Source organism: Trichosurus vulpecula, chromosome 6 (assembly GCF_011100635.1).
Source record: "Trichosurus vulpecula isolate mTriVul1 chromosome 6, mTriVul1.pri, whole genome shotgun sequence".
Classification (NCBI taxonomy): Eukaryota; Metazoa; Chordata; class Mammalia; order Diprotodontia; family Phalangeridae; genus Trichosurus; species Trichosurus vulpecula.
In genome coordinates this window covers 141,784,416-141,802,370 of record NC_050578.1, presented here as the reverse complement: position 1 = coordinate 141,802,370, position 17,955 = coordinate 141,784,416, and the positions used below count along the sequence as shown (strand labels likewise).

At 38.9% G+C, this 17,955-nt stretch overlaps 1 pseudogene; it reads right to left on the bottom strand.

The window, feature by feature from the left end:
* Positions 1–11,485: 11,485 nt before the first annotated feature.
* LOC118855368 lies at positions 11,486–12,000 on the bottom strand (annotated as a pseudogene).
* Between the last annotated feature and the right edge of the window lie 5,955 nt (positions 12,001–17,955).

Here is a 17,955-nt window from a genome sequence, read left to right as displayed (position 1 = left end):
CCTAGTCCTGAGATTTTTCTTCCAATTTTCTCAAGTTGTCCTCTGAAGATGCTGGTTTGCCCCTATTCTTTGTCTCCACTCACACCTTGTATGCCCTAAGGTGCTATTTTTACTCTTTTGTTGGGGAAAATCTTGAGAGTTTGGAATTTTCTGACCTACTCTGCCATCTTCCCAGAATCCTCTCCTATAATTTTCTTTATTATTAACTCTTGTTAGAAACATGGGTGCTGAAGACACGCTTTGATTGTACTAAGCTATACAACTAGAACCCATGCCAAACCATTTTCATAAGTAGTAAAGTTTTAGTACTATAGTATCAGCAGTTGGACAATGTTTTAAGAGATTGATGAGCATTTCTTAAGTATCTATTTGTGCCAAATAATGTATTTGGTACTGGGAATATCAATAAAAAAATTATGCAATCCCCAATTTCAAGGAGCTTGCATTGTAAGAGGAAAGATAACAAGTAAACATTTAAGAGGAATACAATACAAATTAGAGAAGGAGGGCATTAGCAGCTGCCATGGGATGAATGGCTTCTTAGAAAAGGAAATATTTGAACTAAACCTTGAAGTAAATGAAAGGTTGTGTGAATTGGAGTGAAAAGGGGGTATATTCTAGGCCCAAGGGAAAGCCAGCACAAAGGCACAGAAATATGAAATGGGAAACATATTACCATGTAGGAGGAGCAAGTTAAAAAGCTCAGTGTGGCTGGATCAGAGAGTGTGGAGGGGGAGTAATGTACAATGAATCTGAAAAATCAGATTCAAGTAAGGTTGTGAAAAACTTTAAAAGCTAAAATGAGGAGTTTTATATTCTATTCTAGAAGCAGTCTGTGGAGTAGTTGTTGAGTCATTTCAGCCAAATATGACTCTCTGTGACCCAACTTGGGTCTTTCATGGCAAAGATACCAGAATAGTTTGACATTTCCTTCTCCAATTCATTTTACAGATGAGGAAACCAAGGCAAACAGTGTTAAGTGACTTGCCCAGGGTCTCATAAATAGTAAGAAAGGGTCTGAAGCTGGATTTGAAGTTAAGAAGATGAGCCCAATTCTCTATCCATTGTTCCACTTTATTGAGTAGAGAGGCATGTGATCAGATCTGTGCTCAGGGAAAATAATTTTGGCCACAGTGTGGAGAATGAATTGGAAAAGGAGACATTGGCAGGGAGATGAGTAGTTATGTCAGTGCAATAATCTAACCCAAAGGTAATAAGAAAGTTTCAAATAAGCTAGTAGCTGTATGAATAGAGAAAGGTATCAGACATATGAGACATTGTGGAGGGAGAAATGGCTATATTTGACAATTGATTAGATATGTGAGGACATTTGGAACATTGATGGAAAAGCAGAACATAATGATATCCAACTCTCCTGAATTGGAGATTTCTTTGAAATGTCTATTGACAATTGGTGGTATGAGACTGAAGCTCAAGCAAAAGATTAGAGTTGGATATGCAGATGTAGGAGTCACTTATTTAGATATGATAATTAAAATGATGAACTGATGAGGTCACCAAAAGAGAAAAAAGAAATGATGATCATTTTTTTCTGAACATGACTAAATCTCCAACTGCATTGTTAAATTGAATCCCCTCCCCCACTGCAGAAATGCTACCACAAAATAACTTTTAGTAACTAAATCAGCTCAGGGTTTTATTTCAGTTTTCATATTTCATTTTCAATAATTTCTCATTTGAAACTTGTCAGAACCTGTTATTATATAAATTATAAATTAGAATATTTTTATTAGCAGGTTTTCTGTTCCAAAGTTATTTATATTGTGAAGAATGGTTTAAGGTCCCTCACATATAAAACATGTCGACTGCTTTTTGTCAGTGATGGAACAATTCCGTAAAAATTCAAAAAGAACACTAACATTCTGTCTAAACAAGAAGACACAGGATGTAGCAAAAAAAAATCTATGTTTGGTTAATAACTTTCTTGGTAATTTAGATTCCAAGACAAGTGAAAAATTGTAGCAGAGTGTAATGAGTAATGATTTATATTAAGGGTTGTAAAATATTTCATAAACAATTTATGTATGGAAAAACATGATGTGATGTGACAAAATGTCGGATACCAGCCATAGTCCCAGGTAATCTCTAGTCTTGTCATTGGCTTTGACCCCAGAATACATGGCTCAAGAATTCTCAGTATCCCAGTTCTACAAACAGAATGTCTTACATGAACAAAGCAGGAGAAACATCAGAGTGGAATATAATCTCATCTCCACAGCATCTTCCTGTTCTTTTTTGACTTTCTCCTACCTAAGATATCCCGGATTTAGATGGAATTTCAAAAAGAATTCTGTAAGATCCAGGTAGAAGCCAGGATGATGGTGTAGAGGTAAATGGATATTCAAGAATGAGGTTGGTGGTTAGGTCCAAGATACAGGTGTCAGGGATGGTTACTGGTCAGACTACTTGTCAAGGATTAGACAGATGACCTGGTAGTTGATACCAAAAAATCTGAATAAGATTGGGCCAAGAATGTAGAACAAGGAATACAGGAAAGGACCCATTACCAAGCCAAACAAACCAGCATGCACAAGACATATATCACAACTGGAAACACATTCTAGGTACCGAATGCAGCCCAGAAAAGGATGATTACTAGGCAAGGTCATTAGAAAGTAAATCAAGTCAGAAACTCAACCAAGATCACAAACAACATCCAGGACAAATCTTAGAAAGGGAAGTTATGATTATTGAGGCTTGCTCCCAAATGTTGGGCTAATTCAGTATTTGTGAGGCAAAGTCCCAATTTGAACCACTAAAGGAGAGATCAGTCCTGACTTTAAATACTCACTTGTTGAATACATAAACGTCCCTCAATTCAATTATTTCTAAATGGCTGACCCAGATACTATCTATCTATCTATCTATCTGTTTATCTAATGATACATATATACATATATGTATACATATATATTTTTTAGATCTAGCATCTATTTATATATGTATATACTTCATATCTCATCCGAGCTCCATTAAGAATCTAGACACAGGCCTCTTCCTATTTGGCTCTGCCGCTTACCATGATGCAATCTGGCTGTGAGGCCCAGATAGATAAAAGTGCCTAGGCACATAACTCAACATCTGGCCTGTTGCCATTCTCCTCTGTATTTCCCAGTGCCTTATACTTCTTCCTCAGGTAAGATTAATTACTTCAACTTTGGGATAAAGTGTGAGGTTCAAGTACTGCTGAGAAGGGTATGCCAAGCTATGGTAATATAGCTAGCAAATGCTCTCAGATTCCTTGTGATTCAGAGTGATAGGCTTCCTCAATGAAAGCTCCATTTCCTGCTACTCTTTTCCATGTCCTCGTATCCATCTATATTAACTACATGTTCCCTACTATGTCACCATTGAAACCTGTTCTCTGCTTCTGTTATACTCTATGGAACCCTCAAACTATTATCAGCAACTTTTTACCCAACACTGCTATCGTGGTCTTGCAGTCATGGAAATCTGAATCTGTGATGTTCATCCTAAAAGACAATATACCTTTAAACAACCTTTTCAGTATTAAATACACCATCTGTCTTTCCCATCCCAACACTCTGAGCTAAAAAAGTAGTGGATATTCTGCTTGATCAGAGAGAGAAGATAAAATGTTACTTACAGGGATGTAACAACAATGCTGCTAGAAGCTGTTGTGGGGGTGAAAGACAACAACCAAAGCACACAGGAAGCCTGCTAGCACAGATTCTTTGATCTGTTTTTCTAAGGTAAGCAACTAAGGGGTTAACAATCTCACTTTAATTAGACATACATGTACCATTCACTTAGTTCAGGGGGAAAAGCCAGCACCCTAAACCTCAGAGCAAATACAAAAAGAAATTACAAACAGAGACGATATAAACAGATCAACATTTCTGTTTAACCAAATCACAATACATAGTTACCAGAGAAGCACCAACATCTAGGCTTTGAAAGCTGGGGTTAGAGGGGCTGCTTCAACGGCTTACCCAGAGTCTTGTCACCAACATTCTTTCAATGAGTGTGCCCCCAAAGGCAAAACACCAACCTAGGATCTTATATACACGTCTCAGGGCCAAGGACCATCACAACCATGCTACTCAAACTAATGTGAACTAGGCCTTCTTTTGAACTGAGCAGGTCATCAAAGACTGTTGATTCAATCAAAGATTCCTTATTGCTGAGAAGCACTTCCAAACAAAAAGTTCACTTTGCTTGCCATTATATTTGAAAGGCAATACTCATCAAAAGTATTTGATTACCTTATCATTCCAAAAGAGAATACAGTAAAAAGAGTCCCATCTTAATTACCATAACATGGAAATAGCGAGTAAGGTAATTTGATTGGAATATGGAGTAAGAAGAACTAGCACCAAATCAGCTTGTAAAAAAATGATGGAGCCAGATTGTGAAGGACTTTAAATACCAGAGCAGTTTACCTTTTAATACAAAGGCAATGAGATAGTTGTTGTATAAGTAAAAAGACTTTTAAAGGGTCGTTGGATTTAGCAATGAAGAGATCACTTGTGACCTATGAGAGAGATGATTGCAATGGCTTCAGAGGTGGCTGGTAGGTGAGAAAGGGTAGATATGTCATTTTTTTCCTAGAAGCTTGGCAATAAGAGAGAACATAGATAGATGATGGTAGTTTGAGGGAATGAAAGGAGAGAGATGAGGGCTAGATGTATAGATTCGGGGGTATTCTGTAATGATGATTTTTAAATCCATGGAAGATAAAAAGATTGCCAGGAGACAGATTATATAAAGAGAAAAGAAGCAGAATGCAGGATGGAGCCCTGGAGTATACCCTTACTTAGAGTATGGGAAATAGATAATGATCCAGCAAAGGAGATTGAGAAAGAATGGTTAGATAGATAGATGGGAGAAAAACCAGGAAAAGCACAGTAATGGAAGCCAACAAAGGAGGGGATATCTAGCTACAAGGGATGATAAAAAGTCAAATATGACTGGAGAGGTGAAAAAAAGAATAGAAACTGAGACATTGCTGATATGGGAGAAAGTATTTCAGTCAAGTGGTGGTATGGTAAGCCAGATTTCAAGGAATGGGGGAAGAATAGGAGGTGAGAAAGTAGAGGGAAGGGTAAAAATGGCTTTTTCTAGGAGCTTGAAATTAAAAAGAAGAAATTTAGGATGATAGTTTGAGGGAATGTCAAAGCCAAATTAATTTTTTTGAGCATACAGGAAACCAAGGCATGTTTGTGCATAGCACAGAAAGAGCTGGGCAATTATAAAGAGACTAAAAATTAGGGAAAAGTAAACCAAAAAGGCAAACTTCTAGAGGAGATGGGATGGAATAGGGTTCTAGGGAACAAGTAAAAGGGTTGACAAGGATAAAGGCCACCCCCTTTTCAGAAACTAAAGCAAAGGAAGAAGGAAGGAGGGTGAATTGAAGGGATTTGATGTATAGAATTAGAGAAAAGAGGGTGCTCACAATGGGCATCTGTATATCTTTTTGGTACAGTTTGATATGAAGTTTTGTACTGAGAGGGAGGGGTGACTTAGGTTGCTTGAAAAGAGTAGAAAAGGTTTGAATAACTATTGAGGAGAAGAGATAATCAATCACTGGGGGAATAGAAGGACTATTGTGTAAGAGTGACAATCCATTACATTGAGATTAGGAAACGTATATTTATAGTGGACTGAGTCAGCAGGACTTCAATCATTAGTATGAGGAAGGGAAAAGGAGTCAAGGGCCTCCAGGAGCTAAGTGAGGGAAAAAGTCTGGGTCATCTATTTACATAAGTGAAAGGCACTGGCCTTTTTCTACCATTGCAGATCATAGGAGTAGCAGTCCTTGAAGTTTCCAGAACAGCAGCCCAAATTCTGGAGTTTTGCTCTTAGCCAGCTTTGTATGGATTACTCTGGATTGGTAAGGCTACTTCACACATCATAACAGGCTTCAACTTCCATCTAGCATTAGGTGGCACTGGAAATTCACTTGCAGTCACAGAGTATCCTGAGTCATCTTGCCAGAGATCTTTCTACCCCATGATTTTTTTTTCTTTAACCTGGTACTATAGGCTCTCCATAGTCTGGCTCTAATCTTCTTTTCTATATTTTCGTCTTATCTCTTCTATCATGGGTTTACTCTCTATGAGTCAATCAACAGGCATTTACTAAGTGCTTACTATTTATCAAGCACTGTGCTAACTGCTAAGTGAAATAATCACTGCCCTCAGGAAGCTTATATTCTAGTGGAGGAGAAAGCATAACACATATATAATAAGTATATACATAACTGATATTATGTGACATGATATGGTATATGATGTGTTATATAATATGGCATAGCATGACATAGCATATCACATACCATACCATAATATAACATAACATAATAATTATAGAAATGACATAGACAAAATTAATACAAGGTAGTTGTGGGAAGGAGAACAATCATGCTAGGAGAGGAATTAGTAGAAAAATCTTTCATGTAGAAAGTAAAATTTGATAGCTAATACTTGATGGAAACCAGGAGTTCCAAGAAGGGGAGGTTAAGGGAGAGGCGAGGTAGAGAGACAATCCAAAAAAAAAAAATGAAGATTGGGGATTGGAGGTATCTAGTCTCTCCATTGGCTCTAGCCCCCACCAGTTGTTTTCAGTTCAATTTAACCACCAATTAGCATTTGGATTAGCTCCTACAAGAAAATTTTTCCTTAACAGGTATAACAGGAATGAATATGCAAACATCATCCCTGACCCCTGGGGAATATAATGCTATCCTATTAATTGATTAGGACCTACAAATTGAACCCCTGCACCTCTTCATTTACTGGGAAATTAAAGAGGATCAAGTTCACAGCTTAGTGTGCTTTCTATAAAGCACAATTCCATTAAGTTGTGTGCCCAAAGCCTTCCTTGGGATTAAGTCCCAGGTACCCTGGCTTCTCAGAACTTCCCTGTTGGGTTGGCTGGCTAAACATTTGGCCTGAAATCCTTCCTTCAAGGTCACCTTGGCTCATGTCTGGGTCTTTGGATTCCACTACCTGTGACAGGAACTGAAAATGATAAATGAAGTGGACCAAAACCCCAAGTCTGTTTTTCAGGACCATTGGGCCATAAAGAATACGGGGAAAGTAGTTTGTCATTCCTCCAGCTCAATTCATGGTACCATGCTATGGATGAACTTCAACTTTCTTACTTTCTGGATGAAACTAAAAAGAAAGTGAGACTGTTTCAATCTGGTAGTTTTAAAGATGCAGCTTATTCTGTCTACACAGTTGATAGAAAGGGCTATTCCTGCCCACACGGTAGGAGAATACGGGATGCCTTCTCCCAAAAGAAAACTCCTAGCTTAGGAGAGCCATGTGGGGATCTCTATGGTAGATGATCTGGATATGTGCAAAGTCCTATTACAATAGACAAAGTAAGCAACTTTTAAAGACTTATGGACTCTCCTTAATAAGATGACTAGCCATAATTTCAGAGGACAGATGAAGCACACTAACTACTTTTTAACAGAGAGATAATGGATTTAGTGTGCAGAAAGAGGCATAGGTTTTTTGGACACAGCCAATGGGGGGATTTGTTTTTCTTTACTGTACATATTTCTTAAAAGAGTTTTTTTTTTATTTTTTCCAATTGGGAAAGGGATTCTGAGGAAAAACTATTTTGATAATTAAAAAAAGATAAAATTAGATTAAAAATAAAAACAAGTAAGTATCTAATTGAACTCTTTCTAATTATAACTTTGGAATTTTGCTCTCAGGTAAATAAATAACTAACTAAACAACAGTTTCTGTAAACTTTTAAAATGTTCCCCAAGCTTTATTTGGAACAATTTTGAACAGCATGCTCTTTTGGGTGGTCCTTTTATATAATCTGGTTTCCATGTCCTTGAATCTGCAAATAGAACATTGGTTTAACTTTACAGCCGTAGCAAGGGTTGGCAGGTGTGACTGATCTGTAAATACTGAGAAGTGTGTATTTCCTATATTCTCTTGACCCTGTTGTCAAGATGTCCCTACTGAGATGTTATAGATTGCATTCATATATGGAACTTATCTTTTACTGTCTGTGACTTGTAGTTATGCAATGTTCTTGGACAGGATTTTTCTGAGACCATTATAAATGACAAATTTCACCCTGTCATGGAAGTACCATTGGAGAGTTCCATCATTAACCCTACATCTGCAGTAACTCCACAATAAAAAAGCCATATAGTGCAGTGCTGATACCAAACACAAAGCTCTCCAAAGTAGGTAACAATTCTGTCACTAGATCATTGAGATTTTGTTTATGAAATTAGTATCTCTGAATAATGATGCCTGGTGCTGGTGAAAAGTAGATGTCCAATAATTCTGAAAATTAACTAAATGCCATCGTCTTATAAATCAGAGGCAGTAAGAAATCATGAGCAACTTGAAGGAAGAGAGAGAAATAAGAATTTATTAGGTACTGCACCGGCACTATGTGCACTGAGTGCTTTACAAGTATTATTACATGTGATCCTCGCAACAACTCTCTGAGGTAGGTGCTGTTATTCTCATTATTTTACAGTTGAGGAAACTGAGGCAGAGGTTAAGTGACTTGCCCACAGTCAGAAAGCTAGTAAATTAAGCAGTCTTTAAACCTGAGCCTTCCTGACTTTAAGTTCAATGGTCTGGCTGTCTAGGGGGGAGCTATCCAGTCGGGGAGATGGAGGAAGAACTGATAGGAGAATAGCACACTTTTGTTGAGGACCCCATTTTTTTCTTGAGGATAGTTCATTCTTTTTATCCAGACTTGTGATTTTGTCAGTATAAGGAACTCCTAGGGAAGGAATTCTTTTCAGTGCTGCTCATCTACCTTTGTTGTCAACCTTTACCCAACTCTTTCCTGTAGCTCCAAGAGGCTGTAGAATGCATGGCAGCCACACCCTGATAAACCACTTTGGCTGACGGGCTAACCCAGGCTGAGGGTAACCAACAGGCCTCAAACCCATCATTAAGTTAGGGGGATGTCTACCCTATGCATGTGAAGACTCCCCCTCAACCCACTCCAGTGGAATAGGTGGAAGAGAACGATTTGTTCTAACAGCCACGAAGGTAGCTAAAGTAGGCATTATGGAGTTCTCAGAGCTTCGTCAGACATCAAAGACACCAAGGTCATCCACTACATCTCAGACCTTGCCATTCATATTGACTTTCATCTTGTCACTGGACTTTGATTACTCTAGAAGAGAGTGAAGCTGAGGACTTTGTTCAACTCTGCCTCACTTAAATCCAAGACATCACCCTGTGACTTCATTAGTCCTCTTTGAAAAATCGAGGAAAAAAAATAAGCAACTAATATATAATTTACATTGTTAGAGATACAGGCAGGGCACTGAAAGTTTAAGTGACAGAAACAGATAGGATGTTGATAGAATGTAAGTTCTTTAAGGGCAAGAACTGTCTCACTGCCACCTTCCTGTACTGGAGAAACCTCCACTCTAGGGCTCTCCTGATTCATAACTGCTTTTTCCACACTATTTCCAGAAAATGCCCACTCACAACTCATTTAACCTTCAATTTTACGTACATCTTCTCCTTCCCAGCCACTTCTTCTTTCTTGCCATTCAACTTGTCCCCCACCATCTTGTCCTTTTCTTCTCTCAGTGGTGCCCATTACCTCCAGGATCAAATAGAAAAATCTTCCTTTTGACGTTCAACATAACCTGCCTCCCTCTCCTTATCTTTCTAGTCTTTTTAGTCCTCACCACCCGCTACTTCCCTGATGATACAGTGATATTGGCCTGCTCATTGTTCCTCAAAGAAGACATTTTCTCTCCTGTTTTGTGGCATTTTCACTGGTTGTTGTCCTCTCCTTCTTCGTCTCTGCCTCCTATTCACTTCAAGTCCCAGCTAAAATTCCACCACCTTTTCTGACCCCCTTTAATTTTAATGTCTTCCCTCTGTTAATTGTTTGCATTTGCATATTGTCTCACCTATTAGACTTAGAGCTTTTTGAGAGCAGAGACTGCTTTTTTCCCTTTCTTTGTATCCCAGGGCTTAGCATAGTACCAGGAGGTATTTAATAAATATTTATTGATTGACTGACTCCAGCTATGGAACCATGAACTATGATTAAATTAACTCTCCCATTATTCTTGAATACTTTGCATCAATTCTGTACCATAAGGTCCAGTCAAAGTTCCCCTCACCCTTTATCACTATTCCGCTATGTATGTTGTCTCCACTCTCAGAATATAAAGTCATGTGCTGACTTTGGTTTTTGTGTTTATATTCCAAGGGTTTAGAACAATTTTTGGCACATAATAAGTTCTTAATAGATGTTTTTTAAATCATTCATTTCTATACATAAAGCCTGGCACAGAATGTAAGAAGTGTTAAATAAATGATTATTGATTCATTGATTCTGAGGTAGGACTTGAACCCAGGTTTTCCTGACTTCAGAGTCAGCTTTCTATTGTACAAAGTCCACCATTGGGACAGAGTCAGTCTCAAGTACTCTTGTGTGTTAAATTTGCTAAACCTTTGGGTACAATGCTCAACCAGCTTGCAAGAGAGGACTCAGATCCCTTAGGACAAATCCCATCTCTGGCAGACTAATCCAGGATCCTAGAGACTACTGCCATCACCTGAGGACTCCAGGCACCTGAGGGCTAGTCTCATTTCCTTAGCATTAATCCCATCTCCCAGTGATTCTATAATGGGGGAAAGCTTTGTTGTTCAGTCCTTTTCATTGGTGTATGACTCTTGATGACCCCATTTGAAGTTTTCTTGGCAAAGATAATGGAGTACTTTGCCATTTCCTTCTTCAGCTCATTTAACAGATGATGAAATTGAGGCAAACAGGGTTAAAGTGACTTGCTCAGGGTCACACAGGTAGTAATTGTGTGAGGCCAAATTTGAACTCAGGAAGATGAGTCTTCCTCTCTCCAGGCCCAGCACTCTTATCCACAGTACCACCTAGTTGTCCCTGAGGAGAGGCTTTTTCTGTGTGTCGTTTTAGTCATGCCCAACTCTCTGTGACCCTATTTTGGGGTTTTCCTGGCAAAAATTCTGGAGTAGTTTGCCATTCCCCACTGTGCCACCTAACTGCCTAAGAGGAGCTAAGAAGACGTTAATCCTACCTCTTCATTGAAAAGTCTACCAATAAGGATTATTTTACCCTCTTGTAAATTGTTTTGATGTTCAGTCTTTCAGTAAAGTTGGACTCTTCGTGACCCCGTGGATCAAAACACGCTAGACCCTTTTATTCTCCACTATACCTTGAAGTCTATCCTAGTTCATGTTCATTTTTTCCATGACACTATCTATCCACCTCATCCTCTGCCATTCCCTTTTCCTTTTGCCTTCAATATTTCCCAACATCAAGGTCTTTTCTGATGAATCCATCTTCTCATCATATGGCCAAAGTATTTAAGTTTCAGCTTCCATATTTGACCTTCTAATGAATAGCCTGAATTAATTTCTTTTTTATTTTATTTTTTGGGGGTTTCCAATTGAGAAATTTAAACAGATCAAATAAAACTGGTGCCTCCTTGCCTCTGTGCTTAGAATAAAGTGTTGGGCCTCTGGGTACTAAAGTGTGGTTTGTGCTGGTGATGCAGAACTCTGTGGGGCAGAGGGAACTTGATTTTGGAGTCATGAAACTGCTTGACTGTGGCCTGGCGGCACTTGCTGGCAGGAATTTCTTCCACTTTCGTGATCTGGATGGAGTGGGCCTTGGCTCAGTGATGGGCTCCCATATCTTGGTAGCACTAAGTGATGGCACCAGCAGTGGTCAGGTCCCTGTACTCCCTGCACATGTTGTGGGTTCCACTCCTGGAATTTTATCACAGTCAGATGACAACATTTTTCACTTAAGAGGGGACTTTTCAAAGACCTGTCCACAATATACAATTTTGTCAGAAGACTTCTTCATCTTTTTCAGCTGAGAAACAAAGTACCACGATCAGGACTTTGCTACAACATGATTAGGAGCAAAGATCTTCTGGAATGCAGCACTGGGAGTAGGCAGGCATCATGCAACTACCTTATACTCTATCAGGGTGCCCGAGGCCTTCATGGTGCTGCCTCCTCACTCCCCATCAACCTGCAAAAGCCTGAATTAATTTCTTTAAGTGTTCACTGATTTGATCTCCTTACTGTCCAAGGGACTCTCAAAAGTCTTCTCCAACACAATTCAAAAGTGTAAATTCTACAGCACTCAGCTTCCCTTATAGTCCAACTCTTACAGCCATACATTGCTATTAGAAACATCATAGCTTTGACTATACAGATCTTTGTCAGCAAGGTGATGTCTCAGCTTTTTAGTATGCTGTCCAGATTTGTCATTTTCTTTCCAAGGAACAAGCATCTTTTAATTTCATAGCTGTTGCTATCTGCAGTGATCTCTGAGTCCAGGAATATAAAATCTGACACTTCTTCCATTTCTTTCTCCCTCTGTTTACCAGGAAGTGGGGACTGGTTGCCAAGATCTTTGTGTTTACTTTTTATGTTAAATGTCAAGCCAGGTTTTACATTCTCCTCTTTCACCTACATCAAGAGGCTTCTTAATTCCTTATCACTTTCTACCATCAGAGTGATATCACCTGTATACCTGAGATTTTTTTTATATTTCTCCCAACAACTTTAGTTCTAGCCTTTGAATCATCAGATCTCACATTTTGCATGATGCATACAAGTTACATAAAAAAGGTTGCCAATCAGTTGTTCCATCTTTGGTTCTAACTTCTGCCTCTTGGCCTGCATACAAGTTCCTCAGGAGACAAGTAAGGTGATCTGGTACTCTCATCACTTTGAGGAATTGCCACATTTTGTTGTGATCCACACAGTGAAAGGCTTTAAAGGAAGCATAAGTAGATGTTTTGGGGTTTCTTTGTTTATTTATTTCTTTGTTTTGGTTTTCCTCCCAGAACTTCCTTGCTTTCTTCATAATCCAGTGAATGTGGACAATTTGGTCTCTAGTTCCTCTGCCTCTTCAAAGACGAGCCTGCTCTGCTGGTAATTCTCAGTTCGTATACTGCAGAAGCCTAGCTTGCAGAATCTTAAGCATAACCTTGCTGGCATGTGAAATGAGCTGAGTTGTTCAGTAATTTGAGTATTCTTTGGCATTGTCCTTCTTTAGGGTTGGGCCATAAGTTGAATCTTTTCTAATTCAGTGGCCACTGGTTTTCCAAATTCACTGGCATATTGAGTGCAGCACTGTAACAACACCATCTTTTAGGGTTTTAAATAACTCATCTGGAATTCTATCACCTCCACTAGCCTTATTATTAGCAATGCTTTCTAAGGCCCACTTAACTTTATTCTCTAGGAGACCTAGCTGGATATCAGTGACCACACCATCAGGATTATTGGTAGTGTTATGATCTTTCTTGTACAGTTCCTTTATATATTCTTACCACCTTTTCTTAATCTCTTCTACTTCTAAATTCCTACAATTTGTATCTGTTATCATGCCCAATTTTTTTTTGCATGAAACTTCCCAGTGATAGCTTTAATTTTCTTAAAGAGCTCTCTTATCTTTCCTATTCTATTGTTTTCCTCTATTATTCTGCATTGCTCATTTAAGAAAGCCTTCCTATCTTTCCTAGATATTCTCTGGAATTCTGCATTCAGTTGGATATATCTTTCCCTTTCTCCTTTCCCTTTTGCTTTTCCTCTTTCCTCAGCTATTTGTAAACCCTCATCAGACAGTCATTTTGCATTTTTTCGTCTGCTTTTTCTTTGGATTTTTTTTGGTTTGGTTTGGTTTGGTTTTTGTTTCGTTTTGTTTGCTGCCTCCTATATAGTGTTGCAAATCTCTGTCTAATGAAAGCAGCTCAAAGTTGGAATTGCAGTGACTTGCCCAGGGAGAGGCCTGAACCAAGATTTCCTTTTAATACTATCAAATATATCATGCTGCCTTTCTTACTTAGATAACACAAAGCTGTATACTGTCTTGGAATTCTTCAATAATCCTCAAATCAGCCATTTTTGACATAGGATCTGCTCATGTTCCAGGGTGGAAGATGAATTCAAACATTTACTGTTAGAGTGGAAGTTATATTGTGTGCAGTTGTACAACTTTAACAAAGATCCACTGATACAGCCAGAAAAATTGTACTGGGTATCAGGAAATGGCCAAGCAACACACAGACATTTATACAATGTCCCTTTATTGCAGCAAAATTACTAAGAAAAGACCATTTTGGAAATTACTATAATATTCTATTGCCAGAAATCAAAAGGAAAGGAAGATCAAAAGGAGAGGTATCATGTCATAGGGAGAAGTAGTTTGCTTTAGAATACTTTCAATTTAAGAGACATAGGTGAAAAACCTAATTCTGCTGTTCATTCCCTATGTGACCACAATGGAATTACTTCACCACTTTGGGACTCAAACTGTAAAATGAGATGTTAGTTAGATGTTAGATGATTGCTAAGGTTCCCTCTAGCTCTGAAGTTCTATGATTCCAGGGATGAATTTCTTGCCTTTTTCCATTCAATTTTTCATTCAAAATCACACGATCATATATTTAGAATTGAAAGAGACTTTGGAGGTTTTCCAATTCATCCCCATTATTTTACAAATGAGAAAACTGAACTGGATAGATATGGAGTGACTTACACAAGGTTGTACAAGTAATAAATGGAAGTCAGAGTCTGAAACATATCCTCTTAGTCGAATCTGAAGACTTGAACCATGCTACCATCATTAAACAGCCATTTGTCAAGAGTGGAGTAGGTAGAAAATTAATAGTGTTTCAATTGCTTATAGGCTATCTAAACTTAACTTGGTCAATGTGCCCTCACAAAATACTTCAGTTTCCTCATTCATAATGTAGACCTAGCAAAGGCAGTGTGGCAGAGAGCTGGCTTCAGAATCAATTAACCTTAGATTCAAGTTGCCCTCTTGACACATACTGCATGTGGGATCTTGGGCAAATTGCTTAACCAAATAACAGGTCTAAAGAAACCCTCCATCAAAAAAAAAATCTTTGAGGAATTAAAATAAGAAAAGAATCTATCCTATTTGATTCTGGTAAAGTCAGTTGCACTGCAGTATAGAATTCATGACTTTTAGGTAACATTAATCACAGAATATTTGGAAGTATAAGCCTAAAATATGCACTATGCCATTCACCAAATTATTTCTAGAACGAAGTCCTTGGATGTGGCGATATTGCTTCCCACTTACTCCCCAAATGCCACATTGAAATCAGAATGCCTAAATGCCTGTAAAAATACATGTTCCAATATTTAGTATTTAATATTGTCCTATCTTTTTAATTCTTTGTGAAGTCATAGGAGTAAACTTTACTGTATGCATTTTCCAGATGAAAGAGAAAAAAAACTAGCAAGAGAATAGGTTTGGGCCTTCAACACATAATAAGTTAATGCCTTTCTCCATTTTTAAAGGAAAAAGGGTAAGAAAAGGAAGGGAAGGTGAGGGAAACAGAAAGTTTTTCAAACCATATGCCTTGTTGAAGTTTAGAAAGGCCTGAGTGAGTTTTCAGTCCCCAAATCCCATTTCCCCTCATGATCAAGAAATGTATAATTAATTATAAGTTGAAATAACTAGTATTTCAAGAAAAAATGGCCTGACTCCTTCCAAATCTAAGTGTCTCTTTCAACACATCTGCACAATATGCACAATACAACATTGTACTGTCTGCCCAAGGATATTGATTGGACATGGCAATGTAGGTTCAGAATCATGACATTAAGCCTGGCATTGAAATTAGGCACAAAAATGACAACATTTATTACACGTTCTATTATATGCAGCCACAAATGCTTGAGAATTCATTCTTCACAGGTGATGCTAACGGGTCTTGTAACAAAAGGCTATCGAATCACACAATGTTTTCTTTATTATTGCTGAACTCTAACTCAAGCTGGTGAAAAAATCCACATTAGCAGCAGGTCTTAAGCATCCCAGAGAAAAGGATAGTAACATAAAGTGTTTTGTAAAGCAGGCCACATCAAATAGGATACACATGAAAACGATTCACATGTGAAATGCCAAAGACTTGTAGATGCTACATCAAGCCCCTGAAATACATCAAGAAAAAAAGAAGCAGAGCTCTTCAACAACAGGAAGTGCCTTGGTGAACATTATAAGCAACCAATCATGACAGTTAAGAAGTTAAGAAGTTAACTAAGACAGTTAATCTCTCCACACCATCCTAAAGATGATCCAAAGAGCCACAAATGCTTTAGAATCATGTAAAATTAAACTGTAATGGTTGTGGAAAAATAGTTATGTCTTAATCTTCCAGGTCAGAAATGAGTACAGTGGGGGGTGGAGCCAAGATGGCAGCTGGAAAGCAGAGACTTGCTTAAGATCTCCCCCCAAATTCCTCCAAACACCTGTAAAAATGGCTCTGAACAAATTCTGGAGCTGCGGAACCCATGAAATGCCAGAGGGAAACAGATCTTCAGCCCAGGAGAGCTTGGATGGTTGCTGGGAAGGGTCTATCACATGGAGCAGGGTGCAGGGTGCAGCCCAGTGTGGGCCGCGCCAGGACAGATGACCAATAGTCAGCTGGCAGAACAGTCCCTAGGGTGATGAATCATTGAGCTGTGGCAGTTACCATAGTTCTCAACCCACAAACACCAAAGAGCAGGTTAGTGGGAAACTGCAGGATTGAGTTCAGAGGGCTTGGGCCACCAGCCCTAGGGTGGCAGAGGTGGTGAGGCAGTGGTGGTAGCAGCAGCAGGAACCCCCTGAGGCTGCTTCCAGAGCTCCAGTGTCAGCTGCTTCCTGAGTTCCTGGTTCACATGGTGGAGGAATCTAGAAGCAGATCAGAGCAAGAGTGCAAGGAGCACTTTGTGGGCACAAAGGCAGGTTCTATTGCTGTGCCCTGCTTTGATCTGCATTGCGGTTGTGGTTGGTGGTTCTTGGGATAAGAGGAGCACTGCTGTGACAGAACCCGGGCTGATGGAGGAGTAGAAGCAGCTCTGAAAACAGCAGTTCTTGGACCTTAAAGCTTGGGACAAAGTCTCTACACTACAAGCAGTCATACTCCAACAAAAAGCTCAAGGGTCAAGTAGTTGGCTGGGGAAATGAATTGTCAGCAAAAACAAACTCAGACTCAAACTCAAACTCTAGATTCCTTTTCTGGTGACAAAGAACATCAATACATATAGCTAGAAGAAGTCAACAAAGTCAAAGAGCCTACATCAAAAGCCTCTAAGAAAAATATTAATTGGTCTCAGGCCATGGAAGAGCTCAAAAAGGCAGAATTAGCCAAATAGAAAAGGAGGTCCAAAAGACCACTGAAGTAAATTCTACCCAAAAATTTAGATTGGAGCGCGTGGAAGCTAGTGACTTCATGAGAAATCAAGATATTATAAAAGAGAACCAAAGGAATGGAAAAGTGGAAGACAATGTGAAATATCTCATTGGAAAAACCACTGACCTGGAGAATAGATTAGGAGAGATAATTTTAAAATTATTGGACTATCTGTAAGGCATGATCAAAAAAGAGCCTAGACATCATCTTTCAAGAAATTATCAAGAAAAACTGCCCTGATATTCTGGAATCAGAGGGTAAAGTAGAGATTGAAAGAATCCACCAATAGCCTCTTGAAAAAGATCCCAAAAAGAAAACTCCTAAGAATATTGTTGCCAAATTCCAGAGTTTCCAGGTCTGGCTGTAAGCAGCCAGAAAGAAACAATTTGAATGTTGTGGAAACACAATCAGGATAACACAAGATCTGGCAGCTTCTACATTAAGGGATCGAGGGACTTGGAATATGATATTCCAGAGGTCAAAGGAGCTAGGATTAAAGCCAAGAACCACCTACCCAGCAAAACTGAATATAATGCTGTGTTGGTAAGCAAAATGGGCTCCTAGCACTTAGTTGGCTTTTGTTTCCTTTGAGTAATTCAGTGTATTTCATTGAGGCTTACTAGGTGCTAAGTCCCAGGCCCAAACCCCTATTAGGTGTAACACCTATGTGGGTGTGGATTGGTAACTAAGATTGGGCCCAAGGTGGGGCTAACTTAGGGGAGGGCCTAGTTTACACA